The sequence below is a fragment of the Taeniopygia guttata genome, chromosome 5 (assembly GCF_048771995.1).
Source record: "Taeniopygia guttata chromosome 5, bTaeGut7.mat, whole genome shotgun sequence".
Taxonomy (NCBI): domain Eukaryota; kingdom Metazoa; phylum Chordata; class Aves; order Passeriformes; family Estrildidae; genus Taeniopygia; species Taeniopygia guttata.
Genome location: NC_133030.1, coordinates 15,012,159 through 15,034,633, shown reverse-complemented (window position 1 = coordinate 15,034,633; position 22,475 = coordinate 15,012,159). Strand labels below are relative to the sequence as shown.

The 22,475-nt window shown below is 36.9% G+C and overlaps 1 protein-coding gene across 1 annotated transcript in view; it reads right to left on the bottom strand.

Moving 5' to 3' along the window:
• Window positions 1-22,475, bottom strand: part of PDE3B (phosphodiesterase 3B) — an 87,302-nt gene that overhangs the window by 24,006 nt on the left and 40,821 nt on the right. The gene's annotated exons all lie outside the window — the stretch shown is intronic.

Here is a 22,475-nt window from a genome sequence, read left to right as displayed (position 1 = left end):
TTCTGAATAACTTCGCTAAACCCACCAAACCCACAAAAGAACGTCAGCAAAACAATCTGAAGATGCTATCAGCTTCAAGTACGTCAACAGCACTCACTTAATTTGTCTTCTATACTGACAAAAACTGAAAACAACATACAAGAAATGAAATTCAGATGTCTGTTCTGTTTCAAAAGCTTTCAGTCTTCATGACTTCTCGACAGATTCTAATTAGTCTCTGATAAATTAATCCATTTGCAAAATGTGTATTCACAAATTAAACATAGCTTTTCACTCTTTTACATCGCTACAGAGCACAAATAACATGCCAATACCCCACTTGACAATTAATATTTTGCAATCCTGGGAGCTGCTCTTCTTATTTTTTAGGTGAGAACTAGGTGTGTTTTTGTTCCTCTGGGACTAACAGCACTTCCATAGAAAAAACACAATGTTCCAGTCTGGTGCTTGTCCAAAAGAAGGTGCAGAAATGTCAAAAAAAATCACAGGTGGGAACGTGTCAGCAGTGCCTAGGCAAGGGAGGCACTTAAAGGCTCTTTTTCTCTTCAGTTGTCTTCACAGAGATGCCACTTAACCCAGTTTAAAGTTAATAATATGACATCTACTTGCTAGGAGAAATGAAGAGATCTACCAGGAAGCATGTGCTTGAACTGGGAGTAAGTTGTGCTCTATCAGAAAATTGTACTGGGTAATACTGGGCAAAGCAAGCAGAGCAAAATCAAGAATTAAGAATTTAGGTATTTGAGAGTTTGGGGGATTTTTTAAAGTGAGTAATCTAGCTACCATGTCTTTTTTTTTTTTTTTTTTTAACTATCACTGAAAAACAGTAAGATAATGACCAACATTCTGTGCCCATACCCATTTTGCCATGATGTGTTTGGTTTTAGCAACATCTCGCCCAACTGGGCTGCTTCTTTTCATTTGTTTGTTTGAGTGGTTTGATTAAATTTTCTTCATTGTGAAGCGTCTCTTTCTAGATTGACGTTTCCTTACTGTATTGAACATCAGTAAATCTTTTGGTTTCATTCTGTCCCCGCACACAGAGACTGCATTAATCTGCTTCATTAACTTTTGCCTCAATCAGCAGCAAAGATCAGCTGTCCACATGGGTTTTGTTAGTTGTATTAGTAACCTTTGATACTAATGGGCCACAGAGTTGCGTCAGCTCGCTCGTAATCTTGCAGCCTCCATTAGGGGACACAAAAGAGGTTTTTCTCTCAGAGTATTTTATTTTTCTTTTGGATATATGGTATGTTAGCTGATTTTATTTATTTGCTACAAATGAGCTCACAATGATAATTTAAAAAAAACACACAACTAACAAACGAAATACCGAACCCATAAATATCTTGCTTACTCCAGAAAATTTCTGAACCAAACTATTTATTGCAACTCCTTTATTCATCCTTTAAGCCACATGTACACATACATATGCTCACATGAGCTACAATTTTGGGGGGTCAATCTTTGTGACGGAAAAGGTTCAAAACCTTCCTTTTGGTTTTAGCCCTTCTATGCCAAATAAATAGGTTCTAGTGACCCATGCTCACCCAGTAAACACAAGGCAGAAAAATCTTCCAGCCTATTTTCAATGCAAATAGTTGTTTGATATTTTAAATGGTGGAGCATCATTTTAAGCAGAGTTTTATTTAAATTTAAAATTTCACAGCTTGGATTTGTCACTGAAAATTTTCTGTTGTCATTTAAACCAGAAGATTTAAGCTTCTCCACTGATACCAATTTTACAGCAATGAAAAGAAAACAGTTTTGAAATGAACAGAACTTCAGTTTGCATGTACTTTGCTATCAGATTTTTGTTTAATTCATTATATATCACAATGAATTAGAAACCATGTCTCCTGAGAGAAGACAAGGCAGTACATTAACACAGCCAGCAAGCTACAACAGTCTGTCACATTTTCAGGGGTCATTCCCCGTGCCACACATCAAAGTAATTAAAATGAACTGATGAGAAGTTTAGGTACAAAGCAGCAATCTCTGCTGCTAAGCACCACTGGGAAAAAAATTCACATCTCTATAAACAATGACTATTTTTCCACGGTAAATCCGACTTGGTACAGCTCTGCACTAAGCAAATCCTTGCAGGTTAGAAGTGAAAAGGGGGGTTACCTTTCCTTAGGTGCTTAGAATGCACCACAAGATGGCACTCAAAATCCAGAAAGCCTCCCCTGTAAAAACAATTTCTGGAGAAAGTAGCAGAAAGCAGCAGGATATTCCTTAACGCACCTTCTGCAGAATGGCCAGGGTTTGAAAGACAAGCAGGGTGATGATTTTAAAGGTTAACAGCTGATAAATTCTATTTCTCCGTTTAAAGAAAAATTTTCTCCTTTGCACAAAGAAAATTTTAGTCTTTCTCTCACTACCTACCAGACATAGTTTAATTAGCCTAACTCCTTGTTTTGCAAGTTAAATCTGGAATACTAAACAAGCAGCATTTCTGGCATGATTTTTTGTTGAGAGCTTAGCAGTCAAAGTTTTATTTCATTACTGAGCATCAACAAAACTCACAAAATATTCCCAGAGTCACACTAATCTTACAACAGGAGTGAAAAGACACCGTTTATTTTGACCTACTGTGAACACACCAAGAGAACTTAAAATAGGTCTTAGGCACAGCCTCAGCAATTTCTGATTTTGCAACCATGAGACTTGTTGCAGAAAGATCTGTACTCTGTAATACTAAGATTTTGTAATCCATTGCACATAACGTTCTTCCCTCACCTCCTCCATCAAGAAACACCTTATCTAGGATGGACTTGAGTCATAAAAGTTCCAAGCTGCAACTTAGACATCTGCTTAGTAACCCACATGCTTCTGCTTTGAGCGTCCACAGGCAGCGGCAACATCACAGCAATCACACATATCAGAGCTCCTCTGAAAATCCTACTTCAGTGGGCTCCGATATTGCAGATGAACTTCTGAAAAGTGGCAAATCTACAGCCATTCCCTCCAGAAATGTGTATAAGACATTACCAGTCAGATTGGGGAAATTCTCGTAGCAGCCTGACTCCAACCCCAGAGTCTTCCCAGTTCACCCAGAGAGCCATGAACCTCTTTCCTGTTTTGTATATTTGCCTGACAAGCTGATCAGGGGTTTGAAGGACAGCTTCAATAAAAAATAGCTTCAAATAGAAAAGAAACTAACCAAAACAAAAACCCATACATACACCATGCCTTGTTCTGTAACAGTCAGGGTCTGTATTACTTTGAACTATAATAATTGAATCTATTTAGTCTCTGAAATAAATTTCAAGGTGGTTAAAAGAAGACAAGCCAGCTTACAGAACCCCTTTAAGTACAAGTGACTTTTCCCTATTTGGCCATCATCAGCCTGTGTAGGTCAAACTGAAACTCATCACTCAAAACAGGCTAAGAGCCTCAAGAGAATGAATTTGCATCTCTGAAAATAAGTTTTTAAAGGCTAAAAAAGTTGTTAAAGCTCAACAAATTCTCCACAAAGCTGCTGTTCTGAACAATGAACACTGCATATATGCAGAAAAACTGACAGTAAGCATCAGGCCTATGCTTTCTCAAACAATAAAACCAATATTTCTATATACTTCAGAAGAGATCCCATGCTAGTTGAACACAAGGATATCAACCTAACCGTCACCAAAGCTTAAGGACAGCACTTTGGCAAAGTACACATTGTTAGCAACATCAGAAGCACTCTAAAAAAACAACAAAGTAATGGTAACAGAGGCCTTCCCTAGACCAGCTTTGAGCTCCAACAGCAGCAGCAAGGCAACGCTGTTTTTCACAGAATAAAAGGCACTAAGTGCTCCTCTGAGAAGTTTATAGTCTAAGCAAAGTAAAAACAGATGAGAAATGGGAGAGAACAATCAAGGCGAACCAGCAGGGCTTCAGGGAGTGGTTTGGGTTTTAATTCCTTTTCCATAGGAAAGGTTATCTTTCCTGTGGCAGTGCACCCGGTGGTTCCAGGGCCAGGAATAGATGTGTCTGTCAGAATAGTTGATGCCATGGAGGGTGGAGGCTTTTTAGATCTTCTTTGTACAAATACCACAACTCCATTTGTCTAAAGACCTGTTTGAGGAGTATTTTCAACTTCGAAAGGCTTAAACATGATAAAAGAGTATGGATTTTACTTTTGTCAAGCTATAAACCACTGAAATTGCTGTAAAAGTACACTAAGCATTTTTAAACCCTTTCTTAAAAAATTAATCTTAAAATATATTTGACTAGACAATTGTACAATGATCTTTTCTTAATAGTTTAACTTAGAAAATACAAACTCATATCAGTGTAGTTACTCTAGAATTATTTGCTAGTGAAAAGTTATAGTAAGAGCAATACTAATGCTTATGCAGAGATTTAAAATACACATCTGCAAGAAAAAAAAAAAGTGTTTCAGAGCTTTAGAAATCTAAAAATCAATTTTAAAAGCTGAATAAAATCAACACTATTCTTTTCCCAAGCTGAAGCATGCACACTGTCTAAGGCCACACACAGTGTTAAAATTTGTATCATTGCTGTATGATTCCCTAAACCTAAAATAGCATTTTTTTTCACTGATGACACTTTTTGGGAGATTCAATGTGTGCTTTAATGCTTATAAAGAAAAGAAAACTTGTCCTATTTGAGAACATCCATTCCATTCCATGCTCCAAAATTTTAATGGAGAAAAATGAGCACAAATTTGAGTTTCTACTTCTGACTGAGTCTTTCATTGATCAAATAGAAAGGATTCCTAGTTGCCAGTAGCATCTGTTTGACACCATTAGGCATTAGCTCCGTAAATAAGTATTTCCATAGCAACCAAGCATAGAATTAACTAAACAATGAAACCAACACCACAGCAACTTGATTCAGAAATCAACTCTGTGAAAAACCACCTCATTCAAAAGCCAAATTCTACAACTAGATGAGAAATAAATTTATTGCAAAATATGAAAAAGGATGCGTTACATACCCATTTCTTCTCATGGCTGTCTTTCAAACAGGATTGATCCATTATTTTTATTTCTAGATTAGTCTTCTGTAGCAGCTTACAATCAATTACTATTTTTTCTCCATGTAATTTAATAACACAAAAAACTCCGAAAAATCCTAGAGCACTATATGATCTTGAAGTCTTAGGGTCTTATTTATTATTAGAGGTCTTTTCCCTCTCTGTAGAAAAGGTAGATTTTGAAAAACAGTATGTTATTAAGTAGTTGAATTTTATTCAGTACAAACTAAAGGTGATGCAACCAAAGAATGACTCTCAAAGTAGAGGCAGCATTATTTAGATAACAAAGGCAACGTTCTGTTGTGAAATCTTGCAGGCCAAAACAGCAGCCACTTGTGTAGATTGTTGTGATCAAGACAAAATACAGCCCTCAGTACCATACCCTGGGCATTTAGAATCATCATGGTATTTCTCCACTCCCTAAACCTTCCCATGAAAATAAACGGAAGAGGGGGAAAAAAAACTATGGTATTTTTGGAACCCTAATACTTATCACTTCCTGACTCTATGCACAATTTATTTATCCAAGGGTGTAAAATGGCCAATGGGTTGTGAAGCCTGCAGATAGCCACAATCTTTGAACAGAAGCTATGTGTGCTTTCATGGTTCTGAGGTTTGGACACATATCCTGACGGAAACAGTCACATCCCCTATTCAACGACTCGCTTGTTGACTCTGCTGCACTCTTTTATGAAAGACACTACTTTTGCTTTTTCAAGAGCCCTAAAATCTTCCTTCAATGAAAAGAGATTAATTTCTTCTTAATTGCTTTAATTAACACTTTTCTATTCACTAAGTAGTACCTGCAATATATTTGGCTGGACATGTAAGAACAACACTGGATCATGCAGGTGTCTCGCCACCATAACATTTCCAGCAGACTCCATGTATCCTGATCTCCCCTGCAAATACACATCTTTGACAACAGCTGCACCTAAGTAAGCTTTAATAAGTCACTTTAGAGTTTTCACAAGCTTAGTTACTATTTTCAGTAACTTTGCCCTCAGCACAGATACAAAAACAGAACAAAAATGCTCTAGTGTATGCTAAAGTTTCAAAAAAAGCCTTCACTAAGCTCATTCTTACAGCTAATACTACTCCCTGCAAGCAGAAATTTTTTTTTTTTTGTTTGGCTGGGGTTTTGTTTCTTTTTTTACATGTTTGTTTCATTTGGTTGTTTTTTAAAAAGACATGTTACTTCTGCTTTTGTACCCAGGAGTATCAGCAGGACAGCGTCTACTTTGTCTGCTGGAGAAAGTTCTCAGTTCTTATTGCTTGTTTTATTTGATCGGATCTTCTTTTTATATATATTTTTTAAGATCTTTAAATGTTTCCAAAAGGTTCTAAAAGGTAGAAAGTGGACGGTTTTTTTCTTATTATGTAGGTAATGAAAAAAACTGTCTAAAACCACACTTAGATCATTTCCTGTTCCTTCTAGGTTTTGTCAGACTTGCACGTCAGAGTAAAGGCCAACCAGTAATTTATGACAACTGGGGGAGGGAGAGCAGAGGGGAGAAAAAAAGCCTGCAATGTGCAGATCCTTTAATTGCCCATTATAAGCATTTTCCTTTGGAGCATGTGGTTCTAATCACCATCAAAGGAAAGCAATAGTGCTAGGTGGATTACTGCTCTGCTCCGGTGCAGTTGCTTTGGTGTTCTGGCATCCTGCACCACTTTTACTGTCATCCAAAACCCAAAGCCCTTATTTTTTTTAAAGTGGTGTTTATTTTGCAGAAAGCAAGATCTAGAAATTGCTCCCCAAACATCCTTTTCCCATTTACCTATTGGCATTATTTTACAATTATACACAGTAAAAGCCTTTACTGCTATGTTGACACTGTTAATGCATCATGTTGGAACAGAGGGAACAACCTTACCTTTTATCTTCCTTCAACAGAAGGATGTGCAAAAATCTTATGGTGAAATATTTCACTGTATGCTGATGTATTCTTAATGCAGTAACTAGAAACACTTAGAGATGATACAATTTCTCCTTCTTATGACTTACATTTTTCAATCAATTCATGTTTTTCCACCTATTACCCTGAAATGCAGGTATGGATCTTGGAATTTTTCTTATCAGCAAAGAGAAACTATTCCATATGAACACCAGTTCATTTCAGAAATGAGCTGGGAAACAGGGATACTGAATTTTTCTCTTTAAAATCTCACACGTGTATAAAAATACTTATGTTTTCCTCTTTCCCTCTCTAAAACAAGAAGCATAAAATAAAACTTACAACTCTCTTAGTCAAAAATGACCATGAATCTGAGAATGGTTAGCATCAAATGAATTAGACCAAATGATCACCTAGTCCAGTATCTTGTCATAAGCAACAGCAGCCCCCTCAAGATAAGGATATTCTTAAGTAAACAGTAACACAACCCAAGAAGCCATAAATTACAACGTATATTGCATGTATATTGCAGAAGTCACTGAATTTTTCACCTTTGTCTTTCTGAGATCTAACATAAAGTTCCATCATCACAGACAAAGGCATTTCAGAAGTTAAACACAGATTTTGCAAAGTTCCCTTTCCTTCTGGATCCATTGTACAGTGAGGAAGCAACCAACCAGCAGCACTTTCATGCAGTTCACCCGCTGAACAATTTGTTTTTGCAAAAGTTCTGAGTTGTTCTCCAGCTGAGCTCAGGCACAAGACAAATTTTTTCAGACTATGAGGTGGCATTTTCATATCCCTCAGGCTACTTCAGAGACACAGCACCTTCAGTAGAACAAACCTCTAAATCTTCAAACACTTTTCATTTGATTGTGTTAATTGCCATCTTAGAGTGTTTTCTTTTGGGCAAAATTGCCACAGGGTACAGGCTTTACACAAATGAGTGTTGTTTTCTTTCAATGACTTGAGGGTGACCCAAAAAGAAATATTACAGGGACTGGAGTTAGAGAAATAAGCTGAAAGAAGCTGGTCAAGATGCCAAAGAAGATATTATGTCATAAAGGAAAGCAAATATTGCTGCAGTGCTTTGGTTGGAAGTTATACACTGGAGCTGAACTGACTCCATCTTCAGTTGCTGAAGCTAAAGACTTAAAAGCAATAATTTAAAGCCAGATGAGACTATAATTATGAGGCTGATTACAAGAGCAAATACGTTAGTGGAAGTTAAATCAGTATTAAGAAAAAATATCTTAATGGACAAGTTTCTGGCTGAAGTGCCAGGAAATACAAGATGATATCTCTTAGGGGGAGAAAAATATTGAAACTCTGAAGAATGTAATACAGATTGCACTCTGGAAGAGAGGGGAATGCAAATTGCTGCATTCTACAGAAAGTGCCAATTTACTTTTCTCTAATGTATTCATGGTAACTAGTACTTTAGTTGGCAGCTTCGTAAGCAGCTGAGAAAAGAATCAAATGACAGCAGATTTGAAAGAAAGCAGATTCTTTTTCCCCACATAGTAACATTGTGATGCTGTTCTAAATGAAAAATAACAATGATGCCTTCCCACTTGTTGTAGCATTGGTGAGTAACTTAAACAAAATGACTTGGGAAGATCCACTTTGTGCCCAAAATGCAAATCTTGCATAGACATTTGTTTATCTTGCACGTGCAAAGTGAACAAAGGAATTACCACCAGCAGTATGGGAGGGTCACAAACATCATTGCACCTTGCCTCATGATCAATTCATCGAAGAAAATATGCAGTCAGACTGCTCTGGTAGTGGTTCCCATTTACTCACATGGTGAAAGAGTTCTCTGTGAAAATACTGAGGGATGAATGGGCTCAGATTTCAGCTAAAAGAGGGAAAAAGAATCCCAACCAGGCTCAAACTCCAGAAGTCATTGTGAAATACTGTGAGTTTAATAAGGTTTAGTAGCACATCCTTCTTACTGGAATCCCCTTTACGTAGATGTAAACTGAATTTCACATTTGGCTAATGTGGTAACTAAAGGTGCCTTCCATAATCTTTATTTCTTAAATCAGGCATTCTTTTCTTTGCTGGCTTTTTACATATTATGTTCCATTCTGCTGTTTCACATTCTCCTGTATCACAGGACTCTCACACACTTGAAGAAGACACAGCTGTGCAACCTACTAAACACAAAGGTAGTCGAAAATTGCATCCAAAAGCCTGTTTCTATTCCATTGTTTTGATTTACTCTCCAAGCTACTTTGCTACCCTATTTGTAGAGCACAAGTTACAGTTACCTACAGCATTCTTATTGCAGAGGTTTCTAAATACCATTGAATCAAAGCCTAGCACAAAAAAAAAAAAAAAAAAAAAAATTATGCTGGCTCATTCCCTATTTTTGTTTCTATGTTTTCCCACAATTTTGATGAGTAAAATCCTAATCCAGTCTCCTCTCCATTAAAATAGTTTTTTAAAAATCAAACTTTTGTCTCTATAGCATATCTTACTTAGGATTTTAGTAAGTAAAATCATTACCCAAACCTCCCACTCCCCTCCAAAAGAATAAACATTTTATAAATGCCCAGACTCAATGAATCTTTTTTTTTTTTTCCCTTTCATGTTGGTAGCATGACTCAGATGGAGAAACTAATATAAAAGGAAGAGGTCAAGATGGGTCAAGTGTCTTCCAGTGACTGTAAGATAATGAGGACAGCTTGCCAGTTTTTTTCTATACAAGCAGAATAGCAGTGGAATCTTCTTTTAAACTGCAAGACATTTTTAGCAAAATCATCACAACAGTGAAAGTTACATAAACATCTACAGAGAACAACATTGGCAGTGAGAATATAATTTGCCATTTGGGACAAGTATTACTTACAATAAAGTTGCAGTGTAGCATGCCCAATAAATCCATCAAATTTTATAAAAGCATGCAAAGGAACTCCTCCTTGGGGAACAACATTAATTTTTTCGTTTCTCAGCCTTTTTTTAAACAGTGTTTAATGTATTTGCTCTGAAATCTCTTTCAGACTGTGTTTTCAAAATAGTTACTAACAAGATTAACTTAAAAAAAAGAAGTCTATACTCATCTGTGACTAATTCTATGTTCTTATCAAAAAATTCATCTCTCAACCAGCATCTCATAGAACTTGCATAAGTTTTGACTTATTTTCTCTAAAGCAGAAAAGAGGAAAATACCAAGAACTCTAACCATAGAAAAACAATGAGATGCCAAGACTCCCAGCAATATCTGACTAGAAAAATACTGTCCCAGTGAGAAAAGTAGGAGAGCTTTGACAAAATTTATCAGACTATTCTAATTTGCCATTCCACCCAAAAAAAAGAAAAAAATCCCCAAACCCTCATATTCTTTATTAAAAAGGCAAATATTTACATAGCTTGGGGGTTTCTAACTGAAAGCTATGCACCTCATGATTTATAAAGAAATGTTTTTCCATTTCAGGAATTATAATTTTACACTCAAATTAATACATACACTCTCAAATAACAAAATACTCTCAAATTAATACATATAAAAATATCTTCTACAGCATTTCATTACTAAATTTAAACTGATATGAAGCAATTAGAATTTTTTCTCTATTTGATGTTTTTAACATATGAGTTAACCTATGATGTCCAAAATACACATATTAATCAAATATTCTTGCAAAGCACATGCAAATTAAAGCAGGAGAATGTCTGGACAAAACAAATAATCAGGTATTCAGTCATTCAAGTAAGATTAGATTTTTTTCTAGGAACCTTCAAAGGAATAAAATCTGTACATTGTGTTAAAAATCAGAGAAATGTGAGGAAAAGGTCAGAAAAATTGGACAGAAACTGGGGAGGTGAGATAGGGACAGAACCCTACAAAATTAATTTCTAGCTACATCATGTAAATGTAATATTGACAAAAATCAGTAGGGTTTTCTACACTAATACCTTGCCAAACAAAACTACTGGACTTTTTTAAACAGACTGCAGACCCCAATAAAAGTGGACAAGCCAGTCAGTGTGCTTTGATTTAAAAAAACAACCACAAAAAACCCACAATGAACAACTTTGATATGGTCTCCCTTTAAGGATCCTAAAGAAATGACATTTACATGGGAAGAAAGGAATGGGCCTCCTCAGGATGAGTGATTTGTTAAACATAAAAAATAAAGAATGAGAGTAGAATGTTCACAAAAAATAAAAATAAATTCCCAATAGGTACTTCCTCCAAGATTCAAGCTGGGATCTATCCTATCAGCCCACTCAAAATGAATTTAAAGAGCAATAGATGTCTAAAGTGTCAACATGCATTGACAACACAAAATTCCTTAGGATATTCAGAAATAGAGTTGATTGTGAAAAAACAGCAATACGCCTTAATATAGTGATTAAATAGGAATAAAACATTGCTGAAATTCTGCACTAATGAGTAAATGTTAAGAACAAAAATTAATTTTAAAATATTTATATAAAAAGCTGGGCTTGTATTACAGCAATAGCAACCAGAAAAGAGATCTTGGAGTCAATTGCTTCAGCCCAATCCTCAAAGATGCTAAATGAAATATTAGAAAAGGAACATAAGACAATACAGACAAAACAACGTCACTGCACAGATCTGAGCAACACCCACAGTCCAAGCTGCAGAGAGACAGAAGTACTGAAGAAATAAAAGAGGGCAGGCTAATAATGAGAGAAATCAAAGGGATGGAGCAGTTTCAACTGTGAGGAGCTGCACAGACTGTGAGACTGGGATCCCTCAAGCGTGAGGAAAACAGGGATTATTACAATGCTCTCTAGTTGCCAGTGTCATGGAATGGTTGGTCTGTGCTGTTCACAGGCACCAGAATGGGGGCCATGTAATTAGACCATCTGGCAGCAGGCTTAAAACAAGCCTAAGGAGGTATTTCTCACACACTACATAAATAAATTATTGCAGTAATTGCTGCTGGCTTTTTCAGAAAAAAAAAATATGTAACCAAAGATGTTAAAAAACTTCACACATACTCATCAATCCATGGCTACTCACCACAGCCCAGATGTGTCCTCTAGCTAAAGATGGCCCAAACTGTGATTTGACAAAACATGGCAGAGAACCCCAGAAGGGAAAGGCCCACTTCTGAAAGAAATGTCATTACTGACTATTGCTAAAAAGCCTGGGCTGAGCAGGCCAGTTTGATATTATCCCCAATTAATGTAAAGAAATTAATTATAAAAATAGGCCCATGTTAGAAATCTTCCTAGTTGCATGAAACTGTCTTGTTCTTTATATCTTTGGGAAGTTTCCTAATGAGGCCTGCTGATAGAATTGCTCCTCTCATCCATTTCTGTCTGAAACAGAGGTCTCCAGCCTCTTTCTGTAAATCTCACAGACTCACAGAATAGTTCAGGTTGGAAGGGACCTCTGAAGAATGTCCAGTCCAACCCTACCAAGGCAGGGTCACAGGAGCAGTGGCACAGGAACTCATTCAGGTGGGTTTGAATGTCTCCAGAGATGGAGACTCCATGGCCTCCCTGGGCAGCCCTTCCAGTGCTCTGTAACCTCAGCGTGAAGAAGTTCTTCATTTTGAGGTGGAACTTCTGGTGTTTCAGTTTATGGCCATCGCTCCTCATCCTGTCACTGGGCACAACAAAAAGGGTCTGGCACCATCCTCTTGACATGCACCTTGGAGATATTTGTACGCATTGATGTGATCCCCTCTCAGTGTTCTCTTCTCCTGACTAAACAGGCACAGCACTGTTCCTCCGCTCTTGTAGTTTGGAATATTCTTCCCTTCTCCCCACCCAATATGCTGCCAAGGGCAGCAGCAGTCTCCTACTCCACCCAGAGAGTTCCACATGACCCAGTCATTCACTTTAAAAGAAATATACTTTTATAAAATATATATTATCCACCTGATTTCTTTATATTATGGCTCAGATATTATTTAAACCATTTGTCCATTTGTTCCTTTTGAAGAATAAGTGACACTAATGATCTGGCCCTCCTCCAGCAATAACTAAGAATGTTGCTTCTTCAAAACTTAAATATGAAACAGACCAAATAGCTTGGGAAAGCCTAATTACAATCCTTTTCAGGCTGTCCATATTTTTATATACACATATGCATATATGTATATGTATGTATGTGTACACATGTATGTGCACACAAACTCTACAAAAAAGGGTATATTAATTATCTAATCACATTAAAAAGCTCTTTAAAACATATAATTGCACTAACAGTATTATCACCTCTGTCACGCTGGAGCATCAACAAACTCAGTAACACAATAAATGAAGAAATATTAAAACCCTGCACAATGGTCAGAAAATGCATGGGAGAAGTATGCTACAGAACTTTTGCTTTTTCATTCAATGCATCTCATCTCTTTTATTTTTCATTACACTTTCAAAATGTGAACATCTGGCAGGCAACTAAAAATAATCAGGAAAGTTCAATAGAGACAAATAGGGGGAAGAGCAGCACTTGCAGCAGCAGAGAGCTCAGCTAAGAAAATCTTACCCAGCACCAAATATTAAACACAAAACTGAACCAAGTGCAGACAGCAAGGGAATAGAGATGAGAACTTGCTTACAATGATACTGAACTAATCAAACACATTGATCAATCTGTTTTCACACTTCCAATTAGAATCTCCTTTTTGGAGATCAGAGGAAATTGCAAGTCTAATCCAAAGATGACAGGCACTGTCACAACTGTAACTATAACCGCTGTAAAAGGCACAGGGTACACATCTCTGAACATCATCACTAAACAGTGTAAAAGGACCTAAATTTGGAAAATATGTGTAAGAATCCTTTAGGAGATTAGCACTTTCCTTAAAACTAGCTAGAGACCTTCAGAAGCTGCATTGGAAATTTGAATGTGTTCATTATAATTACATTTCTAAATCACAACAAGTTCAGTTCTTTCCCCATTCTTTATCCTCTAATAATTTTACTATTACTGCTTGGAAAGAAATTAGATGAACAGCAGCAAATGGAGAAAAGGAGGACAAAAAAGAAATAAGGAAAGAAAATATTTTTGTGAGATCTTAAATTACTATTCCTTAACTTGCTAATTTCTTTCAAAATGATTACTTAACATTTTAGTAGTATTTTTCAGCCTTCTCAGACTGTCACACAAAGGTCCATGAGCTGCTCTATCTACACAAGTGATTATTTTTTAATTTGATGGTGATGGCTGATGACCACATGATCCGTAAGAAAGAAGAGAAAAATTACAAACTGTATACAGAAAAACTTCTATTTATGCTAATGAAATTGGAAAGAAAAATCACAAAAAATCACTAACATATAATTTTATACACCATAGATACCAGTGTAAATAAAGATACTTTGCAGACAAAAGGTCAAAATTAAACAGGCATAAATTCAGAAATGTAAAAACAGATGTACAAAACCTTGTCTGAAATATACGGAAACACAGAATTATTTAGTCTATAGTACCATTTCTACTTTCCTTCTTTTTTTTTTTTTTAATTCTTTCTTTTCAATCTGCCTTTTTATGCTGCCTAACTTTTTTGTATTTGCTTCTGCCAAGGACAGTCAGCTGGCCAATAAGGTCAATTAGATCAGCAAGACATCACATAACTGCCATGCATATTGCCAGGGATTTTGATCCAAATATCAGCCAGGAGGAAGTTGATGGGAAAAAAAAAACAAAAAACAACAAACCAAACAAAAATCTCTCAAATTTTTAAGAAGACAGACTTCATAAAAAAGAAACAAAAAAACCCCAAATCCATTTCACCTGAAAATTACCCACTGCATTTGCTGCTTTTTTTTTTTTTCCCTGCTTTCATACTTTTACAATAAAACCCCATTAGAGTTTGCCCTTCTTTCACCTTCTTTCAACCCCTTCTCTCCATCAGGCCATTAAGATTTCAATCCTTCCAGGCCCACATGGGCAGTGGTTCTCTCCTGGTCAGAGAAGACAGTTACCATGGAATCACAGAACCCCCTAAACTGGAAGGGACCCACAAGGATCAAAGTCCAGCTCCTGGCCATGCCCAGGATATCCCAGGAGTCACACCCTGTGCCTGAGAGCATTGTCCAAAAGCTTCTTGAGCTCTGCCACGCTGGTGCTGTGATCACTGCCCTGGGGAGCTGTTCCAGTGCCCAAACACCCTCTGGGTGAAATCCAAACCTTCTCCAAATATCCAGCCTAAATGTCCCCTGGCAGAGTTTCAAGCCATTCCCTCGGGTCCTGTCACTGGTCACCGCAGAGCAGAGATCAGTGCCTGCTCCTGTGCTTGCCCTCATGAACAAGTTGCAGATTTCCACAAGGTCTGCCCTGTCTCCTCTTCTCTGTTATGCAGTTATCAGCCAGAAATGCTCATTAAAGACCCATTACTAATTCCAGGTTAAATTGGACAGGGAGGACACTCTTCTTCCTTTGGAGCTCTGTGCTGGCAGTTGCCTCTGCTCCCTTGTGCTTCAATTATGCCATTGATTGCTGAAAGTATCTTTTAACACTGAGGAAAAGCAGCCACAGCAGCTTTACAGCAGATGACAAAGCAGGATACACAAACACTTATGAAATATAAAGCCCAGAGGGACTAATTTTATTCTTTAATTACATAAGACAGAGCAGAACATAGTAATTTCTGCACCCATCCCATAACTACCAACTGGTCTGCTCTAGAACCTATTTTTAATGATAATGTCCAGGTCTTATCACAGAAGTTAATTTTAGTTGAAAGAGAGTATGTGTGAATGTAAGAATATGTGTGAATGAATTTAAATATTTATTCTAGATTATGTCATATGCAGCATTATTGCATTAAATCACCTCACCTCTCCAGATTACATGGGAGCAAGGAAAACTCATTCCCAAAAATTACTGTTATTTTAAAAACTAATTCTGTGTTGAACGATTACAGCAAGAGAGAGTTTATATCTCTCTTCTGATTCTAACCTCCTACAGTATCTTTCGCATGTACAAGGAGAAGTCCTATGACAAGCTCAGCAGAGCAAGAAGGTCAATGTTACACCTCAGCTTTTCCTCTAAGGAGTAAAATAAACAAATCTTGCATTTCAAGACCATCACAAATACTGGTGGGATCAACATCTGCCATAACCACAAAAGCTAAACTATTTAAATGCTTTAACAACTAGAAAGCAATTTATAAAACACGTCATGATAAAGACAGACAGGTTTTGGTTCTGTGGGCAGTTTTTAATCAGAACTGCTCCCAGGTGCTTCACAGTCAGGCAGTAAAGCACAGATTTGACAGCAGTCCATGTACAAAGGCAGACTGGACCAATATTACAGATCAAAAGCTCTGACAGAGCTCAACTTAAGAGAATTGCTTCCTCAAGGAAGAAGCAAGAACTATTTTCTCCAAGATGAATTTGGTTAGAGAGCAATTCTTGCTTAGAATGTATTTCCTCCTCATTTATAGCAGGTCCTAACTGAGCCTGAAGTAGATTTGGAAACTTTTTCAGTTTGCCACCAGAGTATGAAAGTTTAGGACTTCACTGGAGAAAATTATTGGTGTTTACCAAAAAAATCCTCTAATTCCTGGGGACAAGTCCAGATCAAATATCACATTTGATACACAAATATCACATTTCACACAAGGCTAATTGCAAAGGTGCACACAGAGACATCCAACTCTGGAGCAGCCTCCATAATAAATGTGGTTCTAAGGCATGGTTAAGGGTCAATGAGAGTCTTTGAGGCACAAACTAGAAAAGACCAAAAGCAATTTGTTTTAACAGATGTTACTGTATGGGAACAAAGGATTAATCAGACAGCAAAAGTAGTGAGATGCTCAGGCTTAAAATTGGTGTGTAGTTTTAAGAAATGGTGATTCTAGGATTAAATTTTTAGGATTAGCATCGTGTATGCCAGTGAGAAGACACAAAGAAAGGCAAGGACAGTGTGACTGTCCATGGGTCCTGTTAGGGCAAGAATTTTTCCAGTCTCCAAAGCAGTAGTATATGTGCAACTATGGAATTTAACTATGGATGAATAAGCATGATAACAGAACTCTTAACAAGAAGGAAGCTGCACAAGTCTCATACTACTCTTCAGAAGGAGTTTTCTAGGATTCTGGCTATTAAAATTCTACCTGTGAGCATGAAATCCAGAAGAAAAATGTTAGAAAAATGTCTAAAATGCTTGAGTAGACCATTGAAGTTTTCCTATTGTATGCTATTCTATTTCTTCTCTTTTTTTAATATAATTTAACATTTTCATGCCGCTGACATTGTAGTGCCTGTACGGTCCTACAATTATTACTAAAAAATAGCGATGATTGTAAAAGGTGCTATTTAGACACTTCCAAAGAAATGTAACAGGGTGTGCAAAACCCACTTTGAAACATCATCTCATCAGGTTTGCTGTCGCAGAATAGTTTGAAAAAAGTAGCAATGCCCTAATTTATGGGTGCTTCTCTCACAAGCCATCTGCCTCGAGCAAAACAGCTGCCAGTGATGCAAGCTGGGAAAGTGGCCAACCTGGCTCACGTGCAACTATATACCCAATAGAGCAATTAATAAGTCACAAAACAGTGCCCAATTATGCAAGAATTTCTGAATCTTGGGGCTCAGAACAGGGTTGAGAGAGTATGAGACAGCCTGAAAGAACCCTCAGCATTCAACTCCACTGTATGGATGCTCCAGCACCACCTGATCTTCCCTTCCTTGTAGCTTTCTTCAAAGAAATGAACCCAGATGCCAATATTTAAATTGCAGGAAATATCTTAAATAATTGCTTAAGCCCCAAGACCTGCATAATGCTACTTTTCATTCAAAAAGCACAGGGTACTTATTCATGAAAAATGAGTCAATAATGATTTACACAAGTGACATTATTTTACCCTACTTATGTGAGCAAATTAGAACATTATTTCTATTGTCTTCTTCCAAATATCACCATCTGAGTTTTGTATATTTTGTTTTTTAATAGAATTAATAATTTAAAATTTAATAAACAAATCTTCTCCAGACACAAACTGAAATGCAGCCAGGGTTATTTTTTGGCAGGTAGAAAGCAAGATTCAAGCTGAGCACATCTGAGCAAGTTTTGACAGTTGTGTCATTTCAAATTAATTTTTCAGTGCTCTTTTGTTCACAGCAAGTTTCACTAATTGTAAAAATATAGGAAAATTAAGGTCTACACATGTTTCAGTCTCTCTCTGGGGGCCTTCAACAGGAAGAAGTCAGGCTATGTTAGAGCTTTGTGTTTTGTCAGATTAACTGGAGGAGCTGTGCATTATGAGGCTATCTCCAGGTTTATTAAAAAGAAGACAGACTGATCTATATGTATAATGTAAGAATCAAACCAGAAATGTGATTAAATATATAAATATGCCTTGTTTGGTAGCAGTTTCCTGTTTTGTTTCCTGACATAGCAGGGATACTTGTTTGTCAAAATATTATTGCACTACCACTGCTTGGCCACCATAACTACAAAAGGAGACAGGCTAAAATGAAGAATACAATTATACCTCTGCTACGAGCCCTATCCCAACATTACTTCCCCAAATAAGAGTATAAATTAAATTAGTCTGAAATGTAGACAAACTGAGAAGATGCCCAAATCACCCATCTCTCTTGCTTTCTCTCTCCCCCCTGCAAAACATACTAAATTAATCATAAATGTAGCAATTTGTTCACACTTGTGAAAAAATCAAAAATTATCCATCATGTTCAATTAAGCAGAACATTAGAAATCATAAGATCAAAATCAATTTGGCAAATTTTAACTCCAAAATTGTAAACATCTTCTAAGAGGTACATAATAGTCACATGCTTACTCAACCAAGCTACTTGGTTCAACAAGACACTTTTAGAGTAGACAGGGAGCAGCAGGAGGAAGACTGAACCATAAAGAACTTCTCCTCTCTAGAAACCTCAGGATAGTGAGGCAACAGGGAAACTCCTGCTTGATTACCTGACACCTGCAATGTAGTTAAAGATTTACTGAAAGGAACTCTTTTCCTTGTAATTTTAGCAAATCTCTTGGAAGGGTCTCACTTCAAGGGAGAAAATCAAGAATCAAAAATTCAAGACTGATGTCTCAAAATTCATGTAATGAAATATTGCATGGAAAAAGAGTAAAAGGGGACAGTCAAAAACAATGCACCAAAATATTGAATCAAAATTAAGATTGCCATGCATTCACAATGCTCATGAGGTCTTTCTCCCACAGTAATCCCTATCTGGTAGAACACAGACAGGAGCTTGCCATGAAATCATTAATACAAATCCCAAAACTTAAAGGAACTGGATCATCAGTCAAATAGCTACTACTTCATCAGTTTCTTTAAATGATGTAACATGTCCAAAGCTGGCAAGCAAGAGGGGACAGGTGTACAGGTAAATGCAGACAGCACAGACACTGTCCTGCACCCTTCTGCCTGCAAGGCAGAATCACATGAGCTTCATTTCCTTTGGAAACTGAGCTAAAATACATATTATATCCCCAATACTATTTACTGAATAAACATACCTCTTCCTCCAAAGGAATTGTTCTTTCTGCTCCACTAACTTCTAAAAAAGGAAATACAATAGTTCAAATCTATCAGTTGCATGAATCTAGAATGACAAAATTGTGAAGAGCATGAAAAAGTGCCAGGCAACCTCTCCGGAACATTGAAGGGATGCAAAGGAGCTGTGTCTCTCCTGCCACTGCACAATCTCTCCATTCCCACATCACACAGAAATGCTGAGGCCATGGGGTTGCCCCTCAGACTTAGATAAGGTCAATATTTATCTCTGACCTCAGCCCTGGCATAGTTTTGTTACTTGCACCACCCTAAATTTAGCTTTGTAAGCCTCAATACAAAGTGCACTGTCAATACTTACAAATGCCTTCGTCACCTTTAAGGAGTGAAACAAAAACAATCAAAACCTTTACAAAAATATTTAGCTAGATAATAACTCCACAAAATTTTATGACACAGCATTTACCCAACTAATAACTGGCTTTAGAAAAAAAAGGCTTCCTATTACCTCAGTATTTATACACAGAGGATAAAACTGACAGGACAGAAATGCCTATCTGGGGCCTGCCATTTACTTAATAAAGTCATGCCATGAGGTACAAGCCAAGGATTGACCACTTCTAAAAACCAGGAGGCATCTGTCACACACCAACATCCTGCAAGTGCTCCAAGGGCCTGACCAGCATCTCCAGTCAGCCATACCAGGGCACAGTTGTGAAATTTTCCATTCCACTTCACAATACTCCTGATTTTATGGGAAGTTTAAACCCATAAACAATCATTTTGCAGAATAAGTAAAGAAAAGAAAATACATCTTTATGCAATATAAATGTGGTTTGTGTAATCTGTAAAAAGAGAAAGATTTCAGTTTTTGTAATGCAGTCTGTTTGAGCAAGGACCAAGTTTAACTTGACAAGTGAAACAAAAGTTACATGATTACCACATAACAATAAGATTAAAATGTATAAAATGGCTAAAGAATTGTTTCCTTAATTTTTTTATCCATAATAATACCAAACCCTTTTTTTCTTAGTTATATTTTTTCTCTTTATTCCCCCTCCTCTGCCATAAGCACTTGTGTGTTTAAAGAAGTTAAAACAATGACAAAGACATTTGCAGGCAAATCAAAGTGCTACAAACCGAGGAAGGTCAAAAGTGTGACGTCAGAACTGAACTTTACTCTACAATGACACGTTTTACACCTCACTATCACATTTCAACACACCAGTTGAATATATTTTACCAGTTAGTTTTTCAGTGTAATACCTGATAGTTTTTAAAAATCTACAGACCTCCAGGGTCCTCTTCAACTTCAACCACTATGATGGGCAAACAGCAAGTCTAGAGTTCCAAATGAGGTCAATCATATTTTTAACATTTCAAGAAATTTCTAATATTTTTTCCCATTATCATATCACTTTGTGAAAGAAAACATAAAAATTTGCTTGTATGCTCATATCTAGATACGCTGAATAACTTTAGAATTGGGATAGAAGTTGATTTCTTAATTATGCTTAAATTGGAGCTTTTTGCCTTGTTTGCTTTTCTATACTAGTTATTACATTTTGAAACAAAAAATGAGAGTATATAAATACTCACTGTCAAAACACAAACCAAATACAATCAGTAGATATTTCCAGGGGTATGAAGGTAAACAGAAAATTCACACAGGCTGAATTCTGCATCATCAATTTCCTAATTTTAGTTTAAAATTCCAGTACCTCCTCCTGCCACCATTCATCTTCCTTTGTGGTAATGATATAAAGTAGGAAGGATTTAAAAACTACTTGATGCATTATAATTATTAGCTCTACATGGTTCACACTATGGCTTTTTTATCCTTGAATGAACCTTTCTGGAAGCAGGCTAATACATGTCTTTCCCAAAAAAGCTCCTGAAAAGCTTTCTTATTTCAAAACAGTCAGAGCTTCTGATAAGACCAAAGATAACACCATGCTGGTCATAATTTTATACACAACTACTGTGAATTCAAAGAGTGTCATTTGAAACTTTGAAAGGTTTAAGGATGCAGCCTATTTTCAAGTTACCACTCTGACAAACATCAGGCACCATAAATCAAACAACTCAAGAGGCTTAATGCTCTCTCCGAGCTCCCCAGCAGGGTGCTGAGGCACTGGGCAGAGGATGCTAAAATACCTCCTGCCTTCAGTCAGCTCAGGTAACAGCCCTGCTGCAGCAGAGAGAACTAAACTCATTTAAAACCTTTTACCACAGCTCTGTCATTCCACACACACGTCATCATGGCCATTAGGGAATTTCAGAGAGCTTCAAGTTGCCCATATCTACACAGCGCCATGGTTTTGTGCTGAGCTGTAGCATAGAAGGCCCTGAATTTGGCAAGCAGTAAGATCCTAGATCTCTAGGGTCCCTAGATCCACACAACCTGTGGAAATGTTTCAGGAGGTATGACAACAGGAGGACAACATGCTTGGATTATTGAGCACCTGACAACCAAGGGCTGATGATCTTGTTCCTCAAGCACGTGTTCAGTGATTCCTCTTTATGCTACCACTCCAGCCTGATTATGTACAATGACTGTCAAACAAAAAATATGTGCTCAGTGCAACTACAAGATTGGTCCATAATTACAGAAAAAGTTTATGCACTCCATCAGTTTGACACATTGCATATGGAAGAAAAGCTTTCCTAAAAGGAGACTATTTTGTCTGGAAGATACTTTCTATGAAGTGCCACCCTTGACTGTGGTGGTTTTTGCGGCAATAATATAAACTCATGGTCATCTTGGTTTGCTAATTTTATTTTTTTAAGACAATTTGTGCTTTCTTCCCTGAAGAGTTTAAATTCCCAAAACATCTTCCTTAAAATCCAGGATTTAACTGGGAAAGTGCAAAAAGAATCACATAAGCACCACCCTGTGAGGAACATTCAGACAGGCTTTTTTTTTTCCACTCAGAGACAACTTGTGAGTTTCATTTTATAATATTATGATAGCAAAGGCTACTTAAGTGGACAGATTGACAGATAAGAGAAAACAAAAATATTTTTCCTTTGAGAAGACACCAGTCTGCACTTGGACAATACCAAAAGCCTCTGCCAAGGAGAAACAAGTTTAGAGGTCAAAACCTAGTGCCAGTATTGCTATCTTGAACAATAATCACTGTATCCAAAGAA